Source organism: Dipteris shenzhenensis, chromosome 17 (genome assembly GCF_047967505.1).
Source record: "Dipteris shenzhenensis isolate YYH24624 ecotype China chromosome 17, Dip_SZ_1.0, whole genome shotgun sequence".
Taxonomy (NCBI): Eukaryota; Viridiplantae; Streptophyta; class Polypodiopsida; order Gleicheniales; family Dipteridaceae; genus Dipteris; species Dipteris shenzhenensis.
This window is the reverse complement of record NC_141612.1, coordinates 20,214,374-20,235,864: the sequence shown is the minus strand read 5'-3', so window position 1 is coordinate 20,235,864 and position 21,491 is coordinate 20,214,374. Positions and strand designations below refer to the sequence as shown.

Here is a 21,491-nt window from a genome sequence, read left to right as displayed (position 1 = left end):
TTTAGTGCCAGAACAGCCTTGTAAGCAAAAAGACATTGTTTTTTTTGGAAGGCTCAAAATTATACATGTGGCTTAACCAAGGCTCAAAAGAAAACCAAACTTCCCCCTAGGCTGCTGCCGTAAAATTGATTTTTCCTATTGGGCAGACTAGGCCAGCGCCAAAACGAACACCGTGGACGGCCTTGTGCCCTTAGGCGCCACGTGGCAGCCACGTCAGGACACGCCCAAACTCGTGTATAAGAGAGGGAATTGTATGCTCCTATGTTTCTTTCGCTCCTTCAAGTTCGAGATAGTTGATCGCGGTGCTTATCTTCGCCAGAACGCCTTGAAAACTGCAATCTGGCGACGAGCGTATCTCGATTTCAGGCCAACATGCTGTCGTACTTTCGAAACAAACTCGGTAAGTAACGTTCTGCGCAGACATCTACGATGCGCTAACAGAAATGGGCGAGTTGAAGGTGGAAATTCCGAAGATAGCGCAGATTATGGATCTATACGGTCATATCTCTTTATCAGAAAAATTGGCATTCGACAAACAATTGGAAGATCAGCCTATCTGTCTCGTTGAAGAAGTTAGCTCCGAATGTGATTGGTATTGTAGGAGGAACTGAGAATGGCATGCGAGAACATCGTCCGATTGTTAAAAATGGACTTGATTCAGATGGAAATGCAGGACGGAATTCTTAAAGCTGTGTCGCAGGTAATGAATGGCACAGTCAATGGTAACCAGCGGTATCAGAAGGAATTGTGGATCTAGGTAAGATGCTATGAAGAGGGCCTGCCATTGCTCTAGGGCGAAGTTGGAAGGGCTGAGACGGAAACGGACATGATAATATTGCTCGTTGAGGTCTGTGAGCAATCCAACGGACCTTCTGCAGGTATATCCGTGCTCAAACTACAGAAAGACGGATAGATGCCTAGATAATGGAGCTACACGGTCAACAAGCCTGCGTTGAAGATAAGAATTCCGAAGAAAACCGAGCTACACATGGTCAAGAAGCCTATGATGACCACATTCCCGCATAGTGCAGCTTCTTTTCGGGAAATGTGGCCACTATTTGCGGGATGCTGTTTAAGACTTCTCAGACGTGTCACCGCGTGCTGGGATCGGCTCGAGGAGCTCCACCGTTTCAGGGGCTGGGGAAAAAACATCGGCAAAGGCCCCATGTTATTAGTGGAGCAATCTGCAACTCCAGCGAATTCCAAGGTTCTTTGATTCTAAATTGTCGTTGCAAAGATTTCGGGAAGGTGTGTCATGGGTGTGAGAATACGCTCTATCCAAGCGAAAAGAGAAAGGGGAAATATCTTTACGAGAAAAATTGGCGTTCTCGACAAAGAGTTGCGAGGATATATGGGTTGGCTGCTCTGAATATGTCTCGATGAGAAAAATCGGCGTTCTCGACAAACAGTTGCGGAGATTTGCCCACTAGATTCAGCAAAGTAAAAGCCAATTTGTATGGGTTGGCTGGATGCGAGATTCTGAATATGTCTCGATGAAGAAGTTAGCTCCTAATGTGACTGGTGGTGTATGAATGGCATGCAAGAACATGGTCTGTTAAATATGGACTCGAGAAAATGCAAGACTGAATTCTTAAAGTTGTGTCGCAGGTAATAATGCCTCAGTCAATGCTAACCAGCGGTATCGGAAGGAATCGCAAATCTTGTGGTATTGGTGAGACATATAGCTCAATCCAGCGAAGCTTCTGCAACTGTATCCGACGTTGCCCTGCGCGTGAGACGTACCTCCTGGTATGGTGCACAGAAAATCAACCTAACGCTCGAAATCTATGGTATGCTGTGCTCTGCTTGGGCTTATGTTAAGTTGAAGTTTATGGTAAGCGAATTTCGTGTTATGATAAAGATTATCTTTATGTTTCTGCTTATGTTAAGTTTTACTTTTAAGTTATTCTAATATTTGGTAATGTAATATAAGTTCATGTTTATGTTTAAGTACATTTAATGCTAAGTTAAGGGGTGAGTTTAAGTTTATGTAAGGTTAGGTTTCAGTTTTAGTTTATATACCGTTCATGTTAAGTTTAAGTTCGTTTAAGTTGTTCTAAGATTCGGTAATGTTTATGTTTATGATTAAGTAATGTTATTATTATGTAATGTAGATCTCATTCTTAGTGAGTGGTTCTTATTGTTCAGCTGATTGTTAGAAGTTGCATGTCATTCTAGAAGTAAGATAAGATCTTTTCATTATGACATCCCGTTTTTTGTATTGAGGAGAGCTTCATGAGTACATGTCTTTTTGTTAAGATTACATGTATTTGTTAACGATTGGATCCCCATACTTAGATTATATCTCTATGGTAAAGATCACATGCCTACGAACATCTTTTCAATAGAGCTTAGTACTGTGAAAGCTTGGATCCAAACATGACACAACAAGATGCATGAACATGCTGCAGAGTACATTGCATCCTTAAGTGGGATGCAAAGACAAGTTATTATGATTAGCATGAACTTGGATGCTATGGCTATTATGAAGAAAAACAACATGAAAGCTTTGGTCAAAAGTTTCAAAGAAACCCCATATGCTTTATTTGATGTTCGACAAATGAAAAGTCATCATAAAGATATTTCTTTGAAGTTTGAAAAAGTACCATGCAGTTGTGCCTGAAAGACTACAGCCCGACATGTTTGTACCATTAGTAAAACATGCGCACTAACATTTACATTGCAACAAAGACACTCCTCAATGTTGTGATGTCCCATGGTATTGAAAAGTGCAGCCTGATTATGCTGTCATTGGATAAGGGTGGAGGTGATCGTGGCTATATCGATCCCACATTGAAGTCGAAGCAGTTGCTGTGCAGCACCCGTGCTGCTGCAATGATCTTCTGCAAGGAGTCCACATGAGGACACTTCACTTTCTGATGAACGAACCCCAGCTTCAGATGGCCAAAAGTCTTGCTCTGTTAAGTATGTGACCACCTTGAGCTTTTGCATAGGAGGAGGAATTACCAAGCACACTAGTGTCATAGCGACACTTTGGCATGCCCACCATGATATCTAAGAATTTCATGTTGCTATCACCCATTGCTTAAAGGTTCATTTAATAATTATGGTTCCGAAACCAATGGGTATATGTCTCATTGTATGGTAGCTCCACATTGATGTGCGAATCTATTGCCCCACAACAATTGGGGAAGCCTTGCTTCTCCTCAAAGCCATCTTAGATTGCTTGAATCCTACCCCCGCTCTCTGGCCAAGCGAGAACGAATTCATTGAAAAATGCTGGAAGAGTGGTTACAGACAGAACGTAGATATCCAAGCAAAATATCACAAAGCATATGAGATATATATATAGCAAAACTGGCCTGACCAACTTGTTGGTGTGAGCCTCACCTGAGCACGCCTTTTAGAGAAGATGAAGGCAATCGCCTCCCAAAGACTCAATGGATGCATCAACAGACATTGCAACCTCTGCCATTGCCATTGCTAAACAGTGATTGCTAATCTAGGTATTCTCAACCACATGGCTTAGAGGAAAGCCTATGGCTAGCTGGATTAGAACTGAAGTGTTACATAGCCTGTAATCTAGGAGGGCATTTATGGTAGTTTTAGGATTGGAGGGGTGTTTGGAGACATTTGGACCCTGAGACAATAGTTATCCCATGGAGCCATGGTCCTATGGGAGGTCTCGAAGGTTGTGAACTAGGGGCTAGTTGATCCTAGCCACCTAGGAGGTCCAAATGCCTTCCCAGGGCTTGGACAAGAATTTGTTGTGAAGCAATGGCCTATTGTGGTCTAATTCCTAAGGAATTGTGAGGGCTGATAGATAGTAGCCTGGAATAATCCCATATAAAGAGCTACCAGGTTGGATGGCAGCACTAGTATATAAAAGGGCACTGGACCTTTGAGGAATTATATTTTGATTACTCATCACATCTTGCAATGGCAAACCCTAGCACATGATTAGCTGGTTACCTATTGGAGTCCTTGGGTCCTTTTTGTAAGGTATACGGCTTCTCACATGAAGAGAAATTCTTATTGGATCTGCTGCTGTAGGGTGCCTTGCTCTTAATATCTGCAACTGTTAAAGCTAAATGATGATTGCTAACGTGGGTTTCTCTAACCTACATGGCTGAGAAGGAAGACCAAGGATCACAATTGAAGAGGAACTCATACCTGATCTCCCGTAGAGCACGCTAATATAAAAACTGAGGTTGCCCTTGAAGGGCTCAATAATCCCCATTCATGAAACTAGAAGGCACTTGGTCTGCGCCTGAAACAGCTTGACTCAGACTAGCTCTGGCTGCAAGATTACTCCCTGGTTTCAGCTATAAATATAAACCTAGATGAATCCAGGCACGTGCCCACACTTATATTTGTCCTTAGATGCATCTCCCCGACCACACGGGCTAGAGATCAGACTCCCACAAGGCTATGCCCATAGCTTTGGCGTCCCATACCACTAGAACCATCCACAAGGAACCTTCAGCATCGTATCTTGTGATCTGCCTATGTAGAAGGAAGGAGTCTAGGCTCATGATTCAGACCAAACCATCCCGTGGTGTAATGCCAACCCCAATAGGCTTGGCCATCCTGTTATAGAAGAGCATCCTGCTTTTGAGAAAGCATCCTTTGCTAAATGTAGTCAACTGGCCCTTTGCTATTGTTCTAATTCCCTTAGCTCCATGTTAGCTTGCTTTCCTTATTGCCAGGTCCCCCTATCTGCTGGATTAAGTCCCCTAATCAGAGGATTGCATCCAGGTACATAACGTTCTTCCCCTCTTTAAGCATTCACTCATAAACAAAATTGGAAAAGTATTTTGCAAACTACCAATCAACTCCCAAGTTGAGGACTCTATCCTGGCACTTCACTTTGAACTCTGGAATTAACCTCTTCCTAAGTTTCCTTTCTTTGAAAGTGATAACTCTTTCAGTTCATATGGAACATAGGTCAAATCCTCAACTTCTATAAGTTCATGGGGGCGAGACAAGTCTATCTCCAGCCCTCAGTGCCTCTTTCAGTCTACTGACTTGAAAGACCAGGTGAACTTTTACATGGGGAGGCAATTCTAGCCTATATGCAACCTCATCAATCTTTTATTAAGAAGGGTCCACAGTACCTAGGGGGTAACTTTTCAACCAACCCATCCATAACGTCTTTGAATCCTTCTGTATTCACAAATATATACACATTTCTCAGAAAACTCTCTGGGCGAACACCTTGATATCATAAGCATAAATGGACTGAAACTAGTAGCCGTATGCTTAGCACTATTGTAGGCAAATTCCACCATTGGGATGTACTCATTCAATCAGATGGCCTCTTGGAGCAAAACTCATACTGAAAGTGGTTCCTAACTTTCGAATCTGAGTTGACGGTATAAAGCCTTACACTCATCATCGTACCGACTATTACAGGGTACATTGCAGGGGGTGGTGGGCGGGTGGAGCGGGTGGTGTGGGGGAAAGCGTGAATGGCAGCCTCGTGTAGTGAGCGGGTGACAAGGGCAGCACAATCCTCTAAAAGGGGTATGAAGTCAATATAAGCGAGAAGTATGTACAGATGGCCAGAGTAAGAAGGTGAGTGATCCCAATCAAAGCGTATATCGTGGTAGGTGGAGTAAGCACTGAGTGGGGTGGAAGGTGCTATGCGAAGGGAGGTGGAGATACTAAAGAAAAGGTATGTATGATCAGCCCCCCAGAGGTGCTACAGTGAAGTCAGTAATGTGAGATGTGAAGTCAGGGAATCCCATGATGTAATCAACAACACTCGAGCCCCCCCCATGTGGAAAGCATGTGAAATCACTCGAAGCGGGCCATCTATCAAGACCATTACATGTATCCTGCCGTCTAATAGGGCCTGCCCATAAGATGAGAATGGACCTCGCCTATCAGCCGAAACCCGTAGCATACCTGCCTCCTCAAGGTCAATATCTGGTAGTAGAGTGGAATGATCTCTGAAGTCAAGAAGTGGTACCTGACGGGCCCTTGTCCTCGCATTGAAGTCCCCCACTAGGAGGACTTCTCCGCGGCTAGAGAAGTCAACGATGGATTGATAAAGAGCAGCAAATGGGGATGTCTCATCATCACCTCGGATATCTCTGGCAAAGTGGGAGGTCTTTTTTTTTTTGCCGAAAAAACAGTGCTAATTATATTACTTCGAGAACAAGATACAAAAGGTCAGCTTGTAGCTGATGGGCTGCGTTCACAAATCGGACACAGCCCTAAAAGGTAACACAATAAATCACTCTCTCACGTCGGGATAAGGCGAGTGTGAATGAACAGCCATCGGGGTGGTGAGTAGCACCACCGAAGGCCCTGCGAGGTCTGCTCGAAGAAGAGGCCCTGAGAGTTCCAAGTCCGAAGGAAGCGTCTCCGCTTCTCTTGACCGGACCGGGAATCTCCCTGAATCTGGTCCCACTGGCCTCTGAGGGTATGAATAATCTCGCACCAAATATCAGTCATGATCTGGGCAGTCGATAAGGAGGTGCCACCGAGGATCTGCGCGCAACGCGAGGTCCAAATGTGCCACCCTGCTATGCTGCTGATAATCTCCCAGACTGGCTGCCTCTCTTGAACTCCTGTATCCGCCTCTGCTAGGTGCTGCGGGATACCCTCGAGCAGCCCCCATGTACCCTGCGTGATAAGGAAAGTGGGGTCCTGCTGGCATGCCTCGAATAAGTGATGTAGACCAGGTGCGGTGCTGCACCAACAGAACGCGCCCCACGTGATCAAGCCTAGCTCTGGTGCTGCGCGAGTGAGAATCCCGAAAGTCCACCTCCACACTTCCTGGGCGCGAGTGCAGCTCCACAGGCAGTGCTTTGGTGACTCCTCAACCTCATGGCAAATCTGACAGCGTCTGTCCTGGCCTATCTGTCTCAACCAGCTCCCCACCGGAAGACCTTTGTGGGCGAGAAGCCACAGGAAGTAGGAGATCTTCCGCGGCCGCCAGCTCTCCCACAAGGCCTTCCAAAAGGCCTGCAAAAAGAATCTGGAAATACCCTGTGCATACCAACTGGGCCGCTGGGTGGGGGGGCGGCTCTGCATCCTCCCAAGAACTCGCCTGCCCAAGGTCGTGCTGTAGGCGAAGAAGGAGGTCGGCCCCTGTCCTGTCACAACCTCTGGCCAGCTCCACTCTCCTGGGTCCCACTCAAGCTCTGACAAGGCCCACCCCTCCCAGAGCCAGAGTCGCCAAAGCTGCAGCTGATCCTGCTCAATGCTAGGATCGGTACGCCAGACCTTCCCCAAAAGGCCTACGATCCGAACCCTTTGCCATGGTAGTAGGGGGTCGATGAGTGCATCCTCTCTCCTGAGTCGTCCATCCCCCATAACCGCGAAGAAAGAGATAGAGGAGTCGACCATACGTCCTGCGACCACCAGTGGGATGCCACGGGGGGTGAACTGTCCCAGCCAACGGTCGTCACCAGGCATGAGGATCTGAGGCTCCGGTGGAACCAACCAATTAGCTGGGATCGCGCCGTCGATCTCCGTGCGTCTCGCCTGGGCTCCACGAGCACCTCCAGTTGCGTCTGCGAGATCAGCCGTCTCCAAATATCTGTACGTGTCCCTCCAAACTCGAAGGGACCGGGCTGGCCCCCTCATCCAACCATCCCACCTGATATGTGATCTCTCCCCCAACTGAAGGCCCTCGGCATCTCTGACCTGATCGTTCCAGATAAGCGGCTGGCGATCAATCTCCTCCTGACAGCGGAGAGGGGACTGAATGAGACTGAGGCGGAGCCGCCTCCAAACCATGAGGAGGCTACGAACAAGTGGGGAACGGGGCTGAGTAAGCGGGGCGGAAGTGAAGATCCACCTGAGGGACGGGAGCCACTCTCCACCTCGTCGCGGGACACAAGAACCGACCCCCTGCTGAAGTAGCATCTTCCACGTCTGCCCCCCCGGGGTCAAACCGCGGATGACTAACTTGCCTAACAAGGCCTGACTCTACAGCTCTGGATCGATGACTCCCAGGCCTCCCTCAGCCTGCGGAAGAATAACTGTCTGCCAAGCAACCCTGGCTCTGGTATCTCTGAGGCCATCCTTCCCGGACCAAAGGAAGTTCCGAACCAGCCTCCTAAGCTGTGCCACACTGGATCTCAAGAAACACCAACAGGAAGCCACATACCAAGCCGTGGCAAGGAGGACTTGGTTGACTACCAAGGCACGACCTGCAAGGGAAAGCTTAGCAGTGCTCCAGAAAGCCAGCTTCCGTCGGATGGAATCTAGCACCGGGAGAAACTGCTGAGCTGGCGTGATGTCCAGGGCGACCTGAAAACCCAAGTATCTAGCTGTCTGTCCCCGCGGGATCCACCTGAAACCCAAAAACCTCCCCCACTGAGAACGCGCCCCGGGGTCTGTGAGGAAACCAATTGATTTGTTCCAGTTGATTTTCGCACCAGCAGCCGAACAGAAGACCTCCAGGGCCATCCTCACCCTCTCCAGCATCAACTCATCGTCCTGGACATACAGGGCTGTGTCATCCGCGTCCTCCGAGTCCAAGAGCTCCGTGTCCTCCCGGAGGGGAAGGCGAACACCCCTGATCCCTGTAGACCTCGCCCGGAGGTAGTAAGTCATAGCCTCGGCGAAGAAGAGAAACAGGTAAGGGGCAAGGGGGCAGCCCTGACGCACTGATCTCTCCAAGCTAAAACGCTCACCCATCCTGCCTCCAATGATGACTCTGCTAGAGGCTGTCCTGTACAAAGCTGAAATACCCTGAATCCAACCTGCTGGGAAACCTAGCCGCTCTAGAGTCCCCTCCAGAAAGGACCAGTCCACCCAATCGTAGGCCTTCTCAAAGTCAAGAAGTAGGATGGCAAGGTGTGATCCGCTGTGCTGAGCCCACTCCGCCGCCTCTGAAAAGGTGAAGACATTATCTAGGATACTGCGATCCTGAACAAAGCCTGTCTGAGTGTCGTGAATGAGGTCTGGAAGTAGAGGCCGAACTCTGGCGCTGATCATCTTGGCTAGGATTTTGTAGGCAGTGGTAAGGAGAGTGATCGGGCGCCACTGACGGATCTCCTGTCTATCTCCTCCCTTCGGGATGAGGCAAATCAGTCCGGAGGAGAGGCTCTCTGGCATATAACCGCTGCTGAAAATCCTCTGAAGAGCTGCTAAGAGGGGCTGATGGATCTGGTCCCAGAAGGAGGTGAAGAATGCCCGGGATAGCCCATCCTCACCTGGGCACTTCTGTCCATCGATGGCCATCAAGGCCTCCAGCATCTCATCCGTGGTAAACGGTGCCAACAGCGTCGCCTGCATGCTAGGCTGGACCAAGGAAGGAGTGTGTCTCCACACCTCCTCACGGGCACGACGAGTGCGAGGAGCAAGCGGCTCCTGCTGAAAAAGGGTCCTGTAGAAGTTGGTGGCCAACCCCAAGACCTCTCCCGGATCCGTGACGATGTGTCCCGCCGCTGTCCTGAGACTCCGAAGCTGATCACCTGCAGCTCTCTGGCCATGTGTCCTGAAGAACTCCCTGCACATCCGGTCACCCTTCCGAGCCCAGAGGGAGAGAGAGGCGTGATAGGAAAACTCTGAGCGACGCTGGAGTGTCTCCTCCAGAAGGGCTCTGGCTCGAAGGGCCTGGATCCGAAGCTCCTCCGAGCCCGGGGATGCCTGCTGGAGCCGCTGAATGGAGGCGAGGTCTCTCCGAAGGGCTCTCTCTCTACCCCACCACTCCTGTCGAACCTGTAGGGCTGCGAGCTGGCAGATCTGGCTGGACTCCTGCAACGCCTGCGCCACCGAATCAACCAAATCCGCGCACTCGCCCCAGTCTCTATCCCAAAGACCGCAAATACTGCTGCGCACGTCCTCCCTCGAGAAAATGGAGTCGGGAATCCGGCATGGGCGGGGGGGAAGGGCCTGAGCTGCCGAATCTAATGATAAGAGCACCGGCGCATGGTCGGAGAGTGTCGTCCCTGGAACTATACCGGCCTGACCGCCTCTGCTGATGGCCCAATCACTAACATAGAATCTATCCAGCCTCTCCAGGAGTCTGCCTCCTTCCCTACGGAAACCCCACGAGAAGTCCAAGCTCCCGTGCCAACGCCGGAAGGACGGGTCTCGCCAATAGTCCCTTCCTCCTGTCGCAAAGATAAAAGAGTCCCAAGCGGACTGCTCTGCCTGAGACATACCTGTAAACTCCGGTCCTCTGCCCTGCTGGTCCTCCAAGGTCTCCAAATTGTTGAAGTCACCTCCAACAATCCAGGAATCCATGTCTGGGAGAATCCCTGTAAGTGTCCTCCAGAAGGTGGCTCTACAACGGAGATCTGTGGGGGCATAAATGTTGAGAATTCCAACTCTGGAGCCCTCTAATTCCAGGCCTACCCAGAGGGCACGACCTGGAATCAACGTGCCATGACCGAAAACTCCCTAGGCTAGCTGCTCTCCCACGGAAGTACAGACACCACCACTCCTCCCCAGTGCGCCGATCGAGGGCTCCCAATAAGTGTGAGAGCGACCAGTGAGGATCTTCCCACATCTACGGGAGTGAGCCGCCGAAAGCTTGTGTTCCTGGAGCAGAAGTACATCCAAACGTCCTATCACTGCTGGCTGAAGTTCCTGTCTCAAAATGAGCTTCCTGGGACCACGGGTGCCAGAAGAGTGAAACCCGTTCACATTCCAGGATACGAGGTGTAGGCTCATGGTGAGGACTGGGAGGCAGCGAACAACTGTCTGCTTGCGGTCGAGGTCGAAGAAGAAGCTGACATTTCGGAGTAGAGGCGCTGGCGCTTATGGGAAGGTTTGGAGGGGGAGGCGGGGTCGTCTTGCCCGTCCTTCAACACCTTCAGCAAAGGCGAGAGGCCTTTGGTACCATGAACGAAGGCTTTCTCGAGCTAGCTCGAGATCTCTGAGGTGTACATCCCGTAGAAGGCACGGAGTTTCTGGGGCGTCCAGGCTCTGACATCTTGGGGGAGGAGCCATTACAGGGGAGGCCTGAGGATCACAATCAGTCTGAATCGTTTGGCGGCGCAGCGCCACCGCAGGCGCACGTCACCCTCGGACCACTGAGTCTCGAGAAGCTGCCCACCGGACGGGCCTATCCAGGAGCAAATCTGAGCATGTGTCTGCTCCCTAAGAGCCTCCCAGACCGAGTCGTCTGTCCAGGTCTCGGTGCCGTCACTGAGGAACGTGAAAGCAAAGCTAGGGCCATCCCTAGGGGCCAAGGCGGCTATCTTCCCATCCGCCCCTTTGCGGAGCAGGAAGATACTGATGTCGAGGCAAGCAGGGAAGGTCCCGAGGTCGGCCACATTCAGGTAGTCCCAGGGGCCAGATCTGTAAAAGTCGCGGGGGAGCTCTCTCTCCTGAAGCTGAGGCCCATCAGAGTCTGCCACTGAGGGGCTAGCGGACGGAGAAGCTTGCTCCGGTGGTGGTGTAGACTCCGGGTGTCCTACCAGCAGAGGGGGAGGAGGCTGGGGAATAGGCAGCTCAGACTCCTCAGGGGCGGCTGGCGGAGGAGAAGGAGGAGGGGGAGCGGGAACTGCCCTCGGTTGAGGAACCGTCGGAGCAGCTAGTTCTGCGGGAGAACTGAAAGAGGCGGGGGGGGGGAGGGATGGGGCTGCAACTGGAACTGGGGCTAAGAAGGAGGGGGAGAAGACTGAGGAGGACGAGGGGGCTGAAGCTGCGGGTCGGGAGACAAGGGGTGCCGTTGGGGGATGGGCTGGGGAGAGGCTGGGGAGAGGAAGAGAGGGGGATCTGAGGCTGTGGAGGGCGGGCTACCGTCGAAGAAGATGCTCTCCCATGTCCTTGGGGCGGCTGCCTATCGGGTCTCTGAGGTGCAGCTACAGGCGGGGTAACCTCTGCCTCCTTGCCTTTATCAGAAATCTTCTTGTTCTTTCCTCTTTTTCTTCTAACCTCAGTCCAGCCGCCAGCTATCTCTGGTCCGGGCTCCGGCTGCCTCTGCTCCTCCTGGCGTGGCTGCCCGGAGGGGGGAGGAGGGGGCGGAGAGGGGGGAGGCGGGGGAGGCCGAGAAGAGCTGGCGAAACGTGGGCAGGCAGCCGCCAGGTGTCCAAAGCCGTGACACCTCAGACACTGTCCTGGCTGTCCGGTGACTACCATGCTCTGGGTGATGCTGCCGGCACCTGTCACGATCTCAATCACTGCCGGGAGAGTCGCAGGATCCGCCACAGCCACACGGACTCGGGGGGCACCTGCCGTAGTCACCGCATCGGCGAAGGTATCGTGCATAACCCAGCCGAAGTGGGAGCCCAGGTCCCTAACAATCGGCCGCAGCTCGGCAGCAAGACCAGGAAAAACTAGCGTCACTGGATGGCGAGGTATGCGGAACCGGGCATCAAAATCTGCTGCGCTGAATCCACGGTACCACGGGACTATCATGATAATCTTTTCGTCCACTGACGTGGGGGAGCCAGCAATCAGGTTGCTTGCAGCTTTCGCACTGGAGAGTTTAAGTTAGAAGATGCCCCTTCCCATAAGGGCCACCTCCTCAATATGGCCGTCCTCTAGCATGAGAGTGGACTGGAGCCAGTCCCTGATGGCTGATCTGGAGGGGGAATGTCCAATGACTCTGTCGTAGACTGAGGTAAGAGCAAAGTCATTGGCAACCTCCTGAACCCGAGATGATTGCTGCTCAGTCAGGATGACGCGGTAGGCATCTGGAGAGGGAGGGACCGTCTCGGCCTCCGGTTCCGGGCAGGGAGCCGCCATACCGCCAAGACAAACTGCGAGGCTTCCAATGAAGAAGAGGCTGTCACCCAAAAACAGGGGGGGGTAGAAGCGGAAGGGTGGAGCCTGGGTGTGGCGGGAACGGAGGTGGCGCGAGGTGAAGGCGTGGAGGCGGGAGACTGGTGAAGTGGCGGCGGGAGCGGAAGCGGGGGCGGGGGAGAGGCGGAGCGGGGATGAGGTGGCGGACGGGGGGCGGGGGGGAATGGAGGGGCGGAGGGGGCGGGGTGGGGCGAATGAACGGGGGGGGCGGGGGTGAGGACGGGAGGGGAAGGCGGAGGTGAAACGGGAGGGCGGAGAGGCGGGAGGGGGCGGGGCGGGAGGCGGGGGGTGAGGGGACGGATTGGCGGCGGGGGTGAGCGGAGTGGAGCGAGGGGGTAGCGGGCTGGGGCGGTAGCGGGGCGAGGGTAGCGGGGCGGGCTGGGGCGGTAGCGGGCTAGGGCGGTAGCGGGGCGGGGGTGGGCGGAGGGGGGTAGCGGGGCGGGGGTGAGCGGAGGGGGTAGCGGGGCGGGGGTAGCGGGGCGGGGGTGAGCGGAGGGGGTAGCGGGGTGGGGGGTGTGGAGCGAGGGGGTAGCGGAGTGGAGCGGAGGGGGTAGCGGGGCGGGGGGGAGCGGAGGGGGGTAGCGAACGGGGGGGTGGAGCGTGGCGAGGGGGGCGGAACGAGGTGGGGGTGAGGGGGGAGGTGAGGGCGGAGGGGTAGGGGCGGGAGAGGCGAGGCAAGGAGAGGCTAGGGGGGAGGTAGAGGTACGGCGGGGGAGGAGGGGAAGCTCGCAGGAGCGACGATCTGCTCTTAACATCTATGGAACTGCAAAGTGGGAGGTCTTAGGGGGGAAGTAGCAAACTGCGACAAACAGATCCCGGCTGTTCATGTGTCGAATCTGGATCCAAAGAAATCTGTAATGTGTATCTCTCTGCTCTACTGAAATGGTCCCCTGACGTGTGGATCTGAAAAGGACTGCAACTCCACTTGAACCTCGAACTCCTCCTGTACCCCTCTTCTCATCTCTGTAGGAAGACTCCCATGTATATCCGTTGACTATTGGAAGAGGGCGCTTTTGACTCTGATGTGTCTCTGTATAGTGTCTCTGTATAAAAGACTATGTTGTGGCCTGTATAGGATTCCGAGAAGTTCCCTGGTGCTGACCATAAGGTACCATTACAGTTCCAAATGGTGCAGGACAGGGTCTCGGATATCTGAGTCTCATAGACCCCACTTCCCTATGTAGGGGAGGGGGCAGGTGCCCTATGGGGGCCTGTAAGAAGTCGTCCCTCTCGTACCACTGCCCACTTCCCCTCCTTCCGGGCTTGATCCCGCTGGTGTAGCAAAGAGCGCCTCTCGTCAACTTGTAGAGGTGTGAGGTCCTCATCCATAGAGATCGCTGGCTGATCTTGAAGGACTGACTTGCGTCGTAGAGCTGAAAGTCGTGCCTGAGTGTCATGGAACCGTATGATCAGGGGTTGGGATCTCTACTCACCTGCCATGCCCTCTCTATCCTGTGCTCAGCCACACCTAGGGTAGCAGCCACGAACGCAATTGCATCTATCATCGGTGTCGCCTCAGTGCGTGGGATCCCTTGTACTTTGATGTTGAGAGCCTTACTGGCTCTCTGCTTTGCTCCATGAGGGTAGCCGAAATGGTTACCCTTGAGGGTTCTCGTTTGGCCACGTCAACCCATCTGGAAGTCTCCTCAATAGCAGATTGCATGCTTTCAATTTGTGCCTCGACCACCAGGGTACTCCGTGGGACAGTGTGTATAGCTGTGACCTCCTGTCGGAGCTGCATGATATCCTGTCTGAGTCCTTGAATAAGACCCGCCTGCTCCCGAATGGCCCTAGCCTGCTCCGTATGATGCGGCTCTGCTCCTGGTTGAAGCGGACCTGCTCCCGTGCGAAGTGAGTCAGCTCCATCTCACGCTCACGAAAACTAGGTATCTCCATGGGCAAGGTCTCGCAGGCCTCTGGTGTATCAACCCACCCATGTCCATGCTGAAACTATGATGATTGTGGCATGAAAGTGTGGGACTGAGTCCGGAAATTGGAGGGTGACTGGGTGAACTGGGTGAGGAACGGAGATGACAGTGGAATGGATGAGGCAGTCCCAACGGGGTGTGGGAGCGTGGGCTGACTGAGAGGGAGAGGGGAGAGTGAAGCGTAATGCGGAACAGTGTATGACACCTCTGAAGTAGGGGTCATAAGCGGTGCGAGAGCTGTAATAGGAGAGGAGGGGAAGGAACAACAACGGGCGCCATGGGCATGAGTATGTCATTGATCATAGATGTAGAGGGAGCTGAGACTGGAACTGGAGAGCTGAGCCTGAAGTGGGGGCTGAAGTCGAAGTAGAGATAGAGATAGAGGGAGTTGAGGCTGGAGCTGAAACTGAAACTGAAATTGTAGTGGGAGCTCAGGTCGAGGTAGAGATAGAGGCTGAAGAAGCTGAGGCGGGTCTTGCCTTTGCCTTGCTGTCTATCCCGAGTCCACTTCGGTTGTAACGTGCGTTCACATCCTCCAGTTTCAGTTGTGTCGTTTGCTTTTTTTGGTTGTTGTTGTTGTTGTTGTCGTCGTCTTTCTTGGCTTTGTCCCCCATTTCTCTTGGACTTTTTTTTTTTTTTTTTGGGTGCAGGTCTTAGTGTCCGACCGGGAGCGGGAGCACCGGCTCCCCCCCCATAATGGGAGGTATGCCCAGTGCACGGTGGTGGCGAGGCGGGGTGGAAGCCTGAGGTGGAGAGGCAGCCAAGAGATGGAGAAGGAGAGGCTAAGGTGGCGAGGACTTTTTTTTTTTTTAATTAAAAAAAAAAAAGGGGTGGCGAGCAGCGAGGGGCTGAAGCGGGAGCGGGAGGAGCAGAGAGGGGGGTGGCTGGGTAGGCTGAGCGTAGGGAGGGGGTGGCTAGGTAGGCGGAGCGTAGGGAGAGGCTGAGCGTAGGGAGTGTAGGGGGCGTAGGGGTAGGCTGAGCGAGGTAGGCTGAGCATAGGGGTAGGCTGAGCGTAGGCTGAGCGGGGTACGTAGAGTGTAGGCTGAGCGTAGGGAGCGTAGGGGGCGTAGGGAGAGGCTGAGCGTAGGGCGTAGAGCGTAGAGCATAGGGAGAGGCTGAGCGTAGGAAGACGAGGGAGACGATGAAGGGGTAGGAAGATGAGGAAGACGAGGGAGATAATGAAGAGGGCAGGTGGGCTAGGTGGGCGGCAGAGGCGATACAGAGAAGTGTGAGGTACTCCAGCCCCTTAGTCAGAGACAAGCTTTGCAGAAGCGTGGGAGAGCATTGAGACAAGACCAAGCTTCCATTGAGCACCTCAAGGAGTAGGAAGGGTTCACAGTGAATTCGAAAATTACAAACAAAAAGGAAGGACTCAGAGAGAGAGAGAGAGAGAGAGAGAGAGAGAGAGAGAGAGAATGCTTAAGAGAGAGGAAGACAATGCTTAAAGACCCCGTGAGGTGAGGTCATGTCTAGATCACTTCTGTGGTGCTGTGCAAGGGCCAGAGACAGATCAGCCTGCCTAGAGGCTTCTCCAGTGTGCCGCGGGAGGAGCAGATCTGTGCCAAACAGTACGGCACAGATCCCCTGCATCTTGGGGGGCTTGGTGGACCTGCTCATGTGCTGCATAGGCTGTCCCTGGAGGAGCCCTTGCTGCGCATCTTGTAGACCAGGAGGGAGGGCCAGTATGGCTGCTTGGAGGGCCTTCTATAGAGTTGAGGTGGGCCGACCTGCCGGTCGGCCACCCAGGCTTATGGAGTCGGTCCTACAGGACTGGTGTTCAACACTCATATAGGGGGAGGTGAGCAGAGGTACAGCCCTCACATAGGGCCTTGTCCCTACTTATAGGGCAGGGGGTCGGCCCCCTAGGAGCCTACAATTGGCCCTTATAGGCTGCTGCTAGGTCGGCTCCTAGTCTGTTGGGGTCGGCCCTAGCCTACCAGCCGACTAGGGAGGGGCTGGGGGCTATCTATAGGCCCCCCCTCAGCCCTCATTTGTCATCTCAGTGTGCTCCATCTTGAGCACTGCTGTCAGCCTTTGAGCAGCTTGTTGTGCAGAGGCTTTCCCCAGCAGTAGAGGGGCTTTTGCCTGAGATCACTCGCAGTTCTCTCTTGTTTCTTTCTCTCCCTCTGTGTGTGGTTGTGTGAGGTTCTCTCTCTCTCTCTCTCTCTCTCTCCCCCCTTTTCTGTCCAGATCTGCTGCACTCCTCACAGATCTATGAGGGGGTTTGTTGGGAAAAGAGCCTAAAATAGTGAAGGATAGGTAAGTGTGGTTGGCAGCAGAGAAAGGGGGGGGCATGGAAATGGAGTATATCGAGGTTAAGGCCAGAGCCTAATGCTCTTCTTCCCTCAACCTTCTCATAGACTTATTATGCTCAGCTTCAGGAATTCAGAATTGCTATTTTGATCTTTGAGAAAACTGGTTTCAGTCCCTCTGGTTGTATCTTGTTCTCCTAAAATTCATACGATGTATCTTTTCTGATTCATGGATTGAAAGGTTAAACAGTACGTTTTGACGGCTGAGGGACTGTTTCAAAGTTTTTTGCAAGAAGACATGAGCATCAGTGAACTTCCCTGCACCCCCATCATATGACATAGCTGTGCCCCATCTTCCTTAGGAGACACTCCTAGGGGTAATCTAGTTATATGCACATTGAGGGATTTGCATTGTCTGCATCATTTCTCCTTCAAGGTTGCCATCATGATTTTATTTTGATTTACTTCAGCTGGATTTTGCTTCTCACAACTAGAGGTGGCCTCTAAACACTCCTTTATCTCACCATTTTCTCCCTTAATCTCTGATTTGGTGGCTGCTACTCCCACCTTACCAGCTGCAGCTCCATCCCGAGCTACTCATTGCCTCCCTTAGCTGCTCTATCTCCAATTGAAGAGCATGTTATTTCGACTCACTACCATTAAGGGAGGCAGCGGTCTTGTGCAAGTCTGCTAGAGCATGCTGTTCCTTCAGATTTGTGAGCTCTTGCGTTTGGTCCTTCAATTCAGCTACCTCCTTGTCATGTTGTTCCTCTTAGAACACCAAGATTTCCCAAATGGATTTCAGGCCTGTAGTGGCACACACCCCTAGCTGATTCTGAGATAGAATAGAAAAATATATTAACATCTTCAAAAGACCACTAGGGTCTATGAGACAGAAAATGTAACATTAAATCCATGAATATCTGGGTCATGGAAAAGGAAAGTATAATGTTCATATGAAACTCTGACTCATAATCACTAGTTTGTGGCTTGTTCAGGTTTTGGTAGCAGTGCAGATTCTAGCAACAGATACATATCGGTGAAAATTTTGAGTGCTTATTGTAAGAACCAAAGCAGTATACAGCTTAATAAGGATTTAAATTGTGACTGCTTATATCTATGCAAGCAATTGATTATCTTTGCCTTGATTTGCACGGTGCAGTGATAAAGGATTCCAGTGATATGCAGTTCGACTTGAGCAGTGATATGCAATTCCAAGGAAGTGACCTTATTCCAGGTTTGCCTTACACGTTGGTGCTAAGAGAGATAATCCCAAGGATTCCATGGTTTGCAAGACCAAAGCTTGCTTGCATTAGCCGTCAATGGAGGGATGTTGATTATGCTGAACTGGCATTGCATAGCCGTGAATTGGCCATAAAAAAAGAATGCCCCCTCATTGTGCATCACACTTCTCCTGCATCAAGCCCCATTATGTCAACCTTTTTGGACAAATGGAGACAGATTCCTCCTCTTGCAACCCTTCAAAAGCATATCAACCTTGCATCACACTGTGTGATGATATTTGTACTTTTGGAGAATGAGCCACAAACGGATTTGGGGTTTTTGGACCTATCATCTGGATCATCAAGGTGGGGCTTCGCCTCAAGTTTGCCAATGTATAGGTCAGAGAACATCTGTTTTGTAGGTTCAGGCAAGGTTTTCCTATTCCCTAGTGCACTCTCCAAAGCATCAATACACGACCATTACCCTGGTCATGAAGATGATAGATTCAAAAGGATGCCAGAAACCTCAAGGAAATTCGGAATTTATGTAAATGACATAAGAAAAGATTGTTGGGCTCCTGGGTAGCTCATAAATTGCATGATTTATCATTTGATTCTGCTCCTTGGAAACGCTTCAGCCTCTTTGGTGACCTGTATAGAATTGCCCTGAATGATGACTGCCTCTATTAGGATTCTTGCTATAAGTAGCCGCACAGGCTATACTTAGTATCAGCCCACCATGGGCTTCCTGCCATTTGTAGTCCAGCTTAACTTGCATCTAGCCCAGCATTTGGGATTCTTGTTATAAGTAGTCAAGCCACAATTAGCAATAAACCTAGACCTCATCCTACTAGCCCTTACCCCTATGGGCAGGTCTAATTGACCCATCACCCGGCTAAGCCTTAACCCTTACCATGAGTTAGTGTGCCCTCCTAACCTCCAGTTAGTCTAACATTGGGTTAGTCAGGATGTAACATCCCACCACAAAGCATCATCCCCAGGATAAAGCATTGAAAAAATTGAGTCTAGCGACTAGCCACCTAGCCATAGAGCCTGTCCAGCTCACCCACCAAGCCTGAGGTCTAGATTGCCGCTAGGTTGGCTAGGACCTAACAGCGCACCCTGGTGTCCCATACCACCAGCTGCCCACCTGCCTGCAGCCTACTCTAGCCATGAGGAGGTACCACGTGCTAAAGTGGATAACTCCACTGCCCGGACCTCCGTCTCTCAAGATGAGGCCACCACCTCTATATGTAGTGGTTATCAAGCCATGTTTAGTACCCAGACTCTATTATGATTCCTTCTGTAAGTAGGCTCAATGGCTTTGCTTAGCATCAGCCCACCATGAATTTTCATCCATATGTAGTCCAGCTTTACTTGGCATCTATCCCAGCATTTGGCCTTCTTGTTATTATAAGTAGCCAAGCCACACATAGCAGTCAACCTAGACTTCATCTTTGCTAGCCCTTATCCCGATGGGCAGGTCTAATTGACCCCATCGCCCGGCTAAGCCTTACCCCTTGCCACGGGTTAGTGTATCCTCCTAACCTTGGGTTAGTAAAGACATAGCATAATACCACAAAGGACCACCCGCATGATAAAGCATAATACCAAAATTGGAGGCTAATGACTCGTCATCCAGCTATAGAACCTATCCAGCTCACCCACTGAACATGAGGTCTACATTGCCACTGAGTTGGCCAGGTTCCGACAATGCACCTAGTGTCCCATACCACCAGGCTGCCTGCAGCCTACTCTAGCCAAGAGGTACCACGTGCCATTGTGGACAATTCCACTGCCCAGACCTCCGTCCCTGAAGAGTGAGGTTACCACCTCCATATAGAGTGGGGCCATATTAGTACCTAGCCTCTATCAGGCTTCCTGCTATAAGTAGCCTCTCAGGCTATACATAGCATCATCCCACACATGGGATTCTTGCCATATGTAGTCTAGCTTACTTGGCATCTAGTCGAGCATTTGTGCTTCTTTATAAGTAGTCAAGACACATTTAGCAGTCAACTGAGACCTGATCCTTGCTAGCCCTAAGGCAGGTCTAATTGGCCCCCAACACCACTTGGTGGATAGCTGTCTGGCTGAATGGCGGGGGTTCATGCCATCTCCATTGATCTAGCCTCTTCAACCTACAGGATCCACGGCCAGCAGGTCTTTAGGATAAAGGCGTAGGATGTGACATCTCCTTCCCGGCCGTGCCCTTTGCCATCATAGAGGATCGTGTATGGGAGATGGTGTCTAGCATGACTGTTTGGAGCATCTGGGTTGCCTGTTGCAGTTTGTGGTGGGTGGCCATGATAGTTCCCTATGTAGCCACCCTAGTTGACATTTGATGGAACATCATCTACACCATATGCACGTTACGCTCAAGTCGAGGTAACATGACCTCGAAAGGGTCAGTCGGCATTTTCCTTTAAAGGATCAATGTTTGTATTATATTTGTTTGGGCTTCATGTAAATGATCAAAAAGGAATAAAGGTCAAGGTCCTTGGTGAGGGTGATATGGCACTAGACTAGGTGGATCTAAGACTAAAGGGACCTAAATGCATTAAATGTGCCTAGGGGCAAATGGTTTCAATGATATCCCAAGAGAGGGGTAAATGATGCATTAAGGAAGGACCCTAAAATGAAGACATGTGGCATACTAGATCCATCTAGGGAATTTTGGGGCTTGGTGGAATTGAGTAGGCATGAGCTTTATGTAACAGTTGATTTTGCTGAGAGCTTGCTACCACCGAGGTTGGCTGGGAGGAAAATTGAGGTGCCTATGCCCGTGAATCAAGAATCAGTTAGGAGCAAACAGATTAAGTTGTGTCATTTGGTATCAGAGCGTTGGTCGAATCAAGCGTCGTGACGGGGAACTGCTACGCGGAGTGGAAGCAGAAAGATCGAAGGGATTGCTACGTGTGCTTGGAGATATCTTGTCACCTGCATGGGTATATTTTAAAGCAAGAACTGGGTGTGCGTTGGACGTCAGGATGGCGCACGCGCTGGTCTTGGCTAATTGACGTAAGGGATCCTTGGTATCTCGGAAGGGAGACGTGAAGCGACTTTGTATATGAAACGAGAGGTGACAGCAGAAGGTGGACAGATCTTCTCTATCGGCTTAGGAGTCAGCAATTAAAGAACGACGTCTTTTCTAAAAGAACAATCTTGACTACTGGTGATGTCGACAGTGCGCTCCAGTTGCGGATGATAGAGCCACTATATGGCTTTGCTGGGGAGGGCCGTTACGATTCAAGAGAGCCCTGGGCGATTTGTTCTACGTCGATGATCGCGATATCAATTTCAAAGATGTTATTGAGTCTCTTTTGCCAAAGACATCTATTGATACTTCTGTGGTCACACATTGGCTAGCAATTGAAGGAGTATAGCCGGCTATACCTGAAAATGTC

At 51.4% G+C, this 21,491-nt stretch overlaps 1 long non-coding RNA gene across 1 annotated transcript; it reads left to right on the top strand.

Moving 5' to 3' along the window:
* The first annotated feature begins 293 nt into the window (after positions 1-293).
* LOC147891825 (uncharacterized) lies at positions 294-18,098 on the top strand. The gene is made up of 4 exons (XR_015542407.1): positions 294-400; positions 1,609-1,749; positions 17,860-17,922; positions 18,024-18,098. It is a non-coding gene; the product is annotated as an uncharacterized LOC147891825 (long non-coding RNA).
* The last annotated feature ends 3,393 nt before the right edge of the window (positions 18,099-21,491 follow it).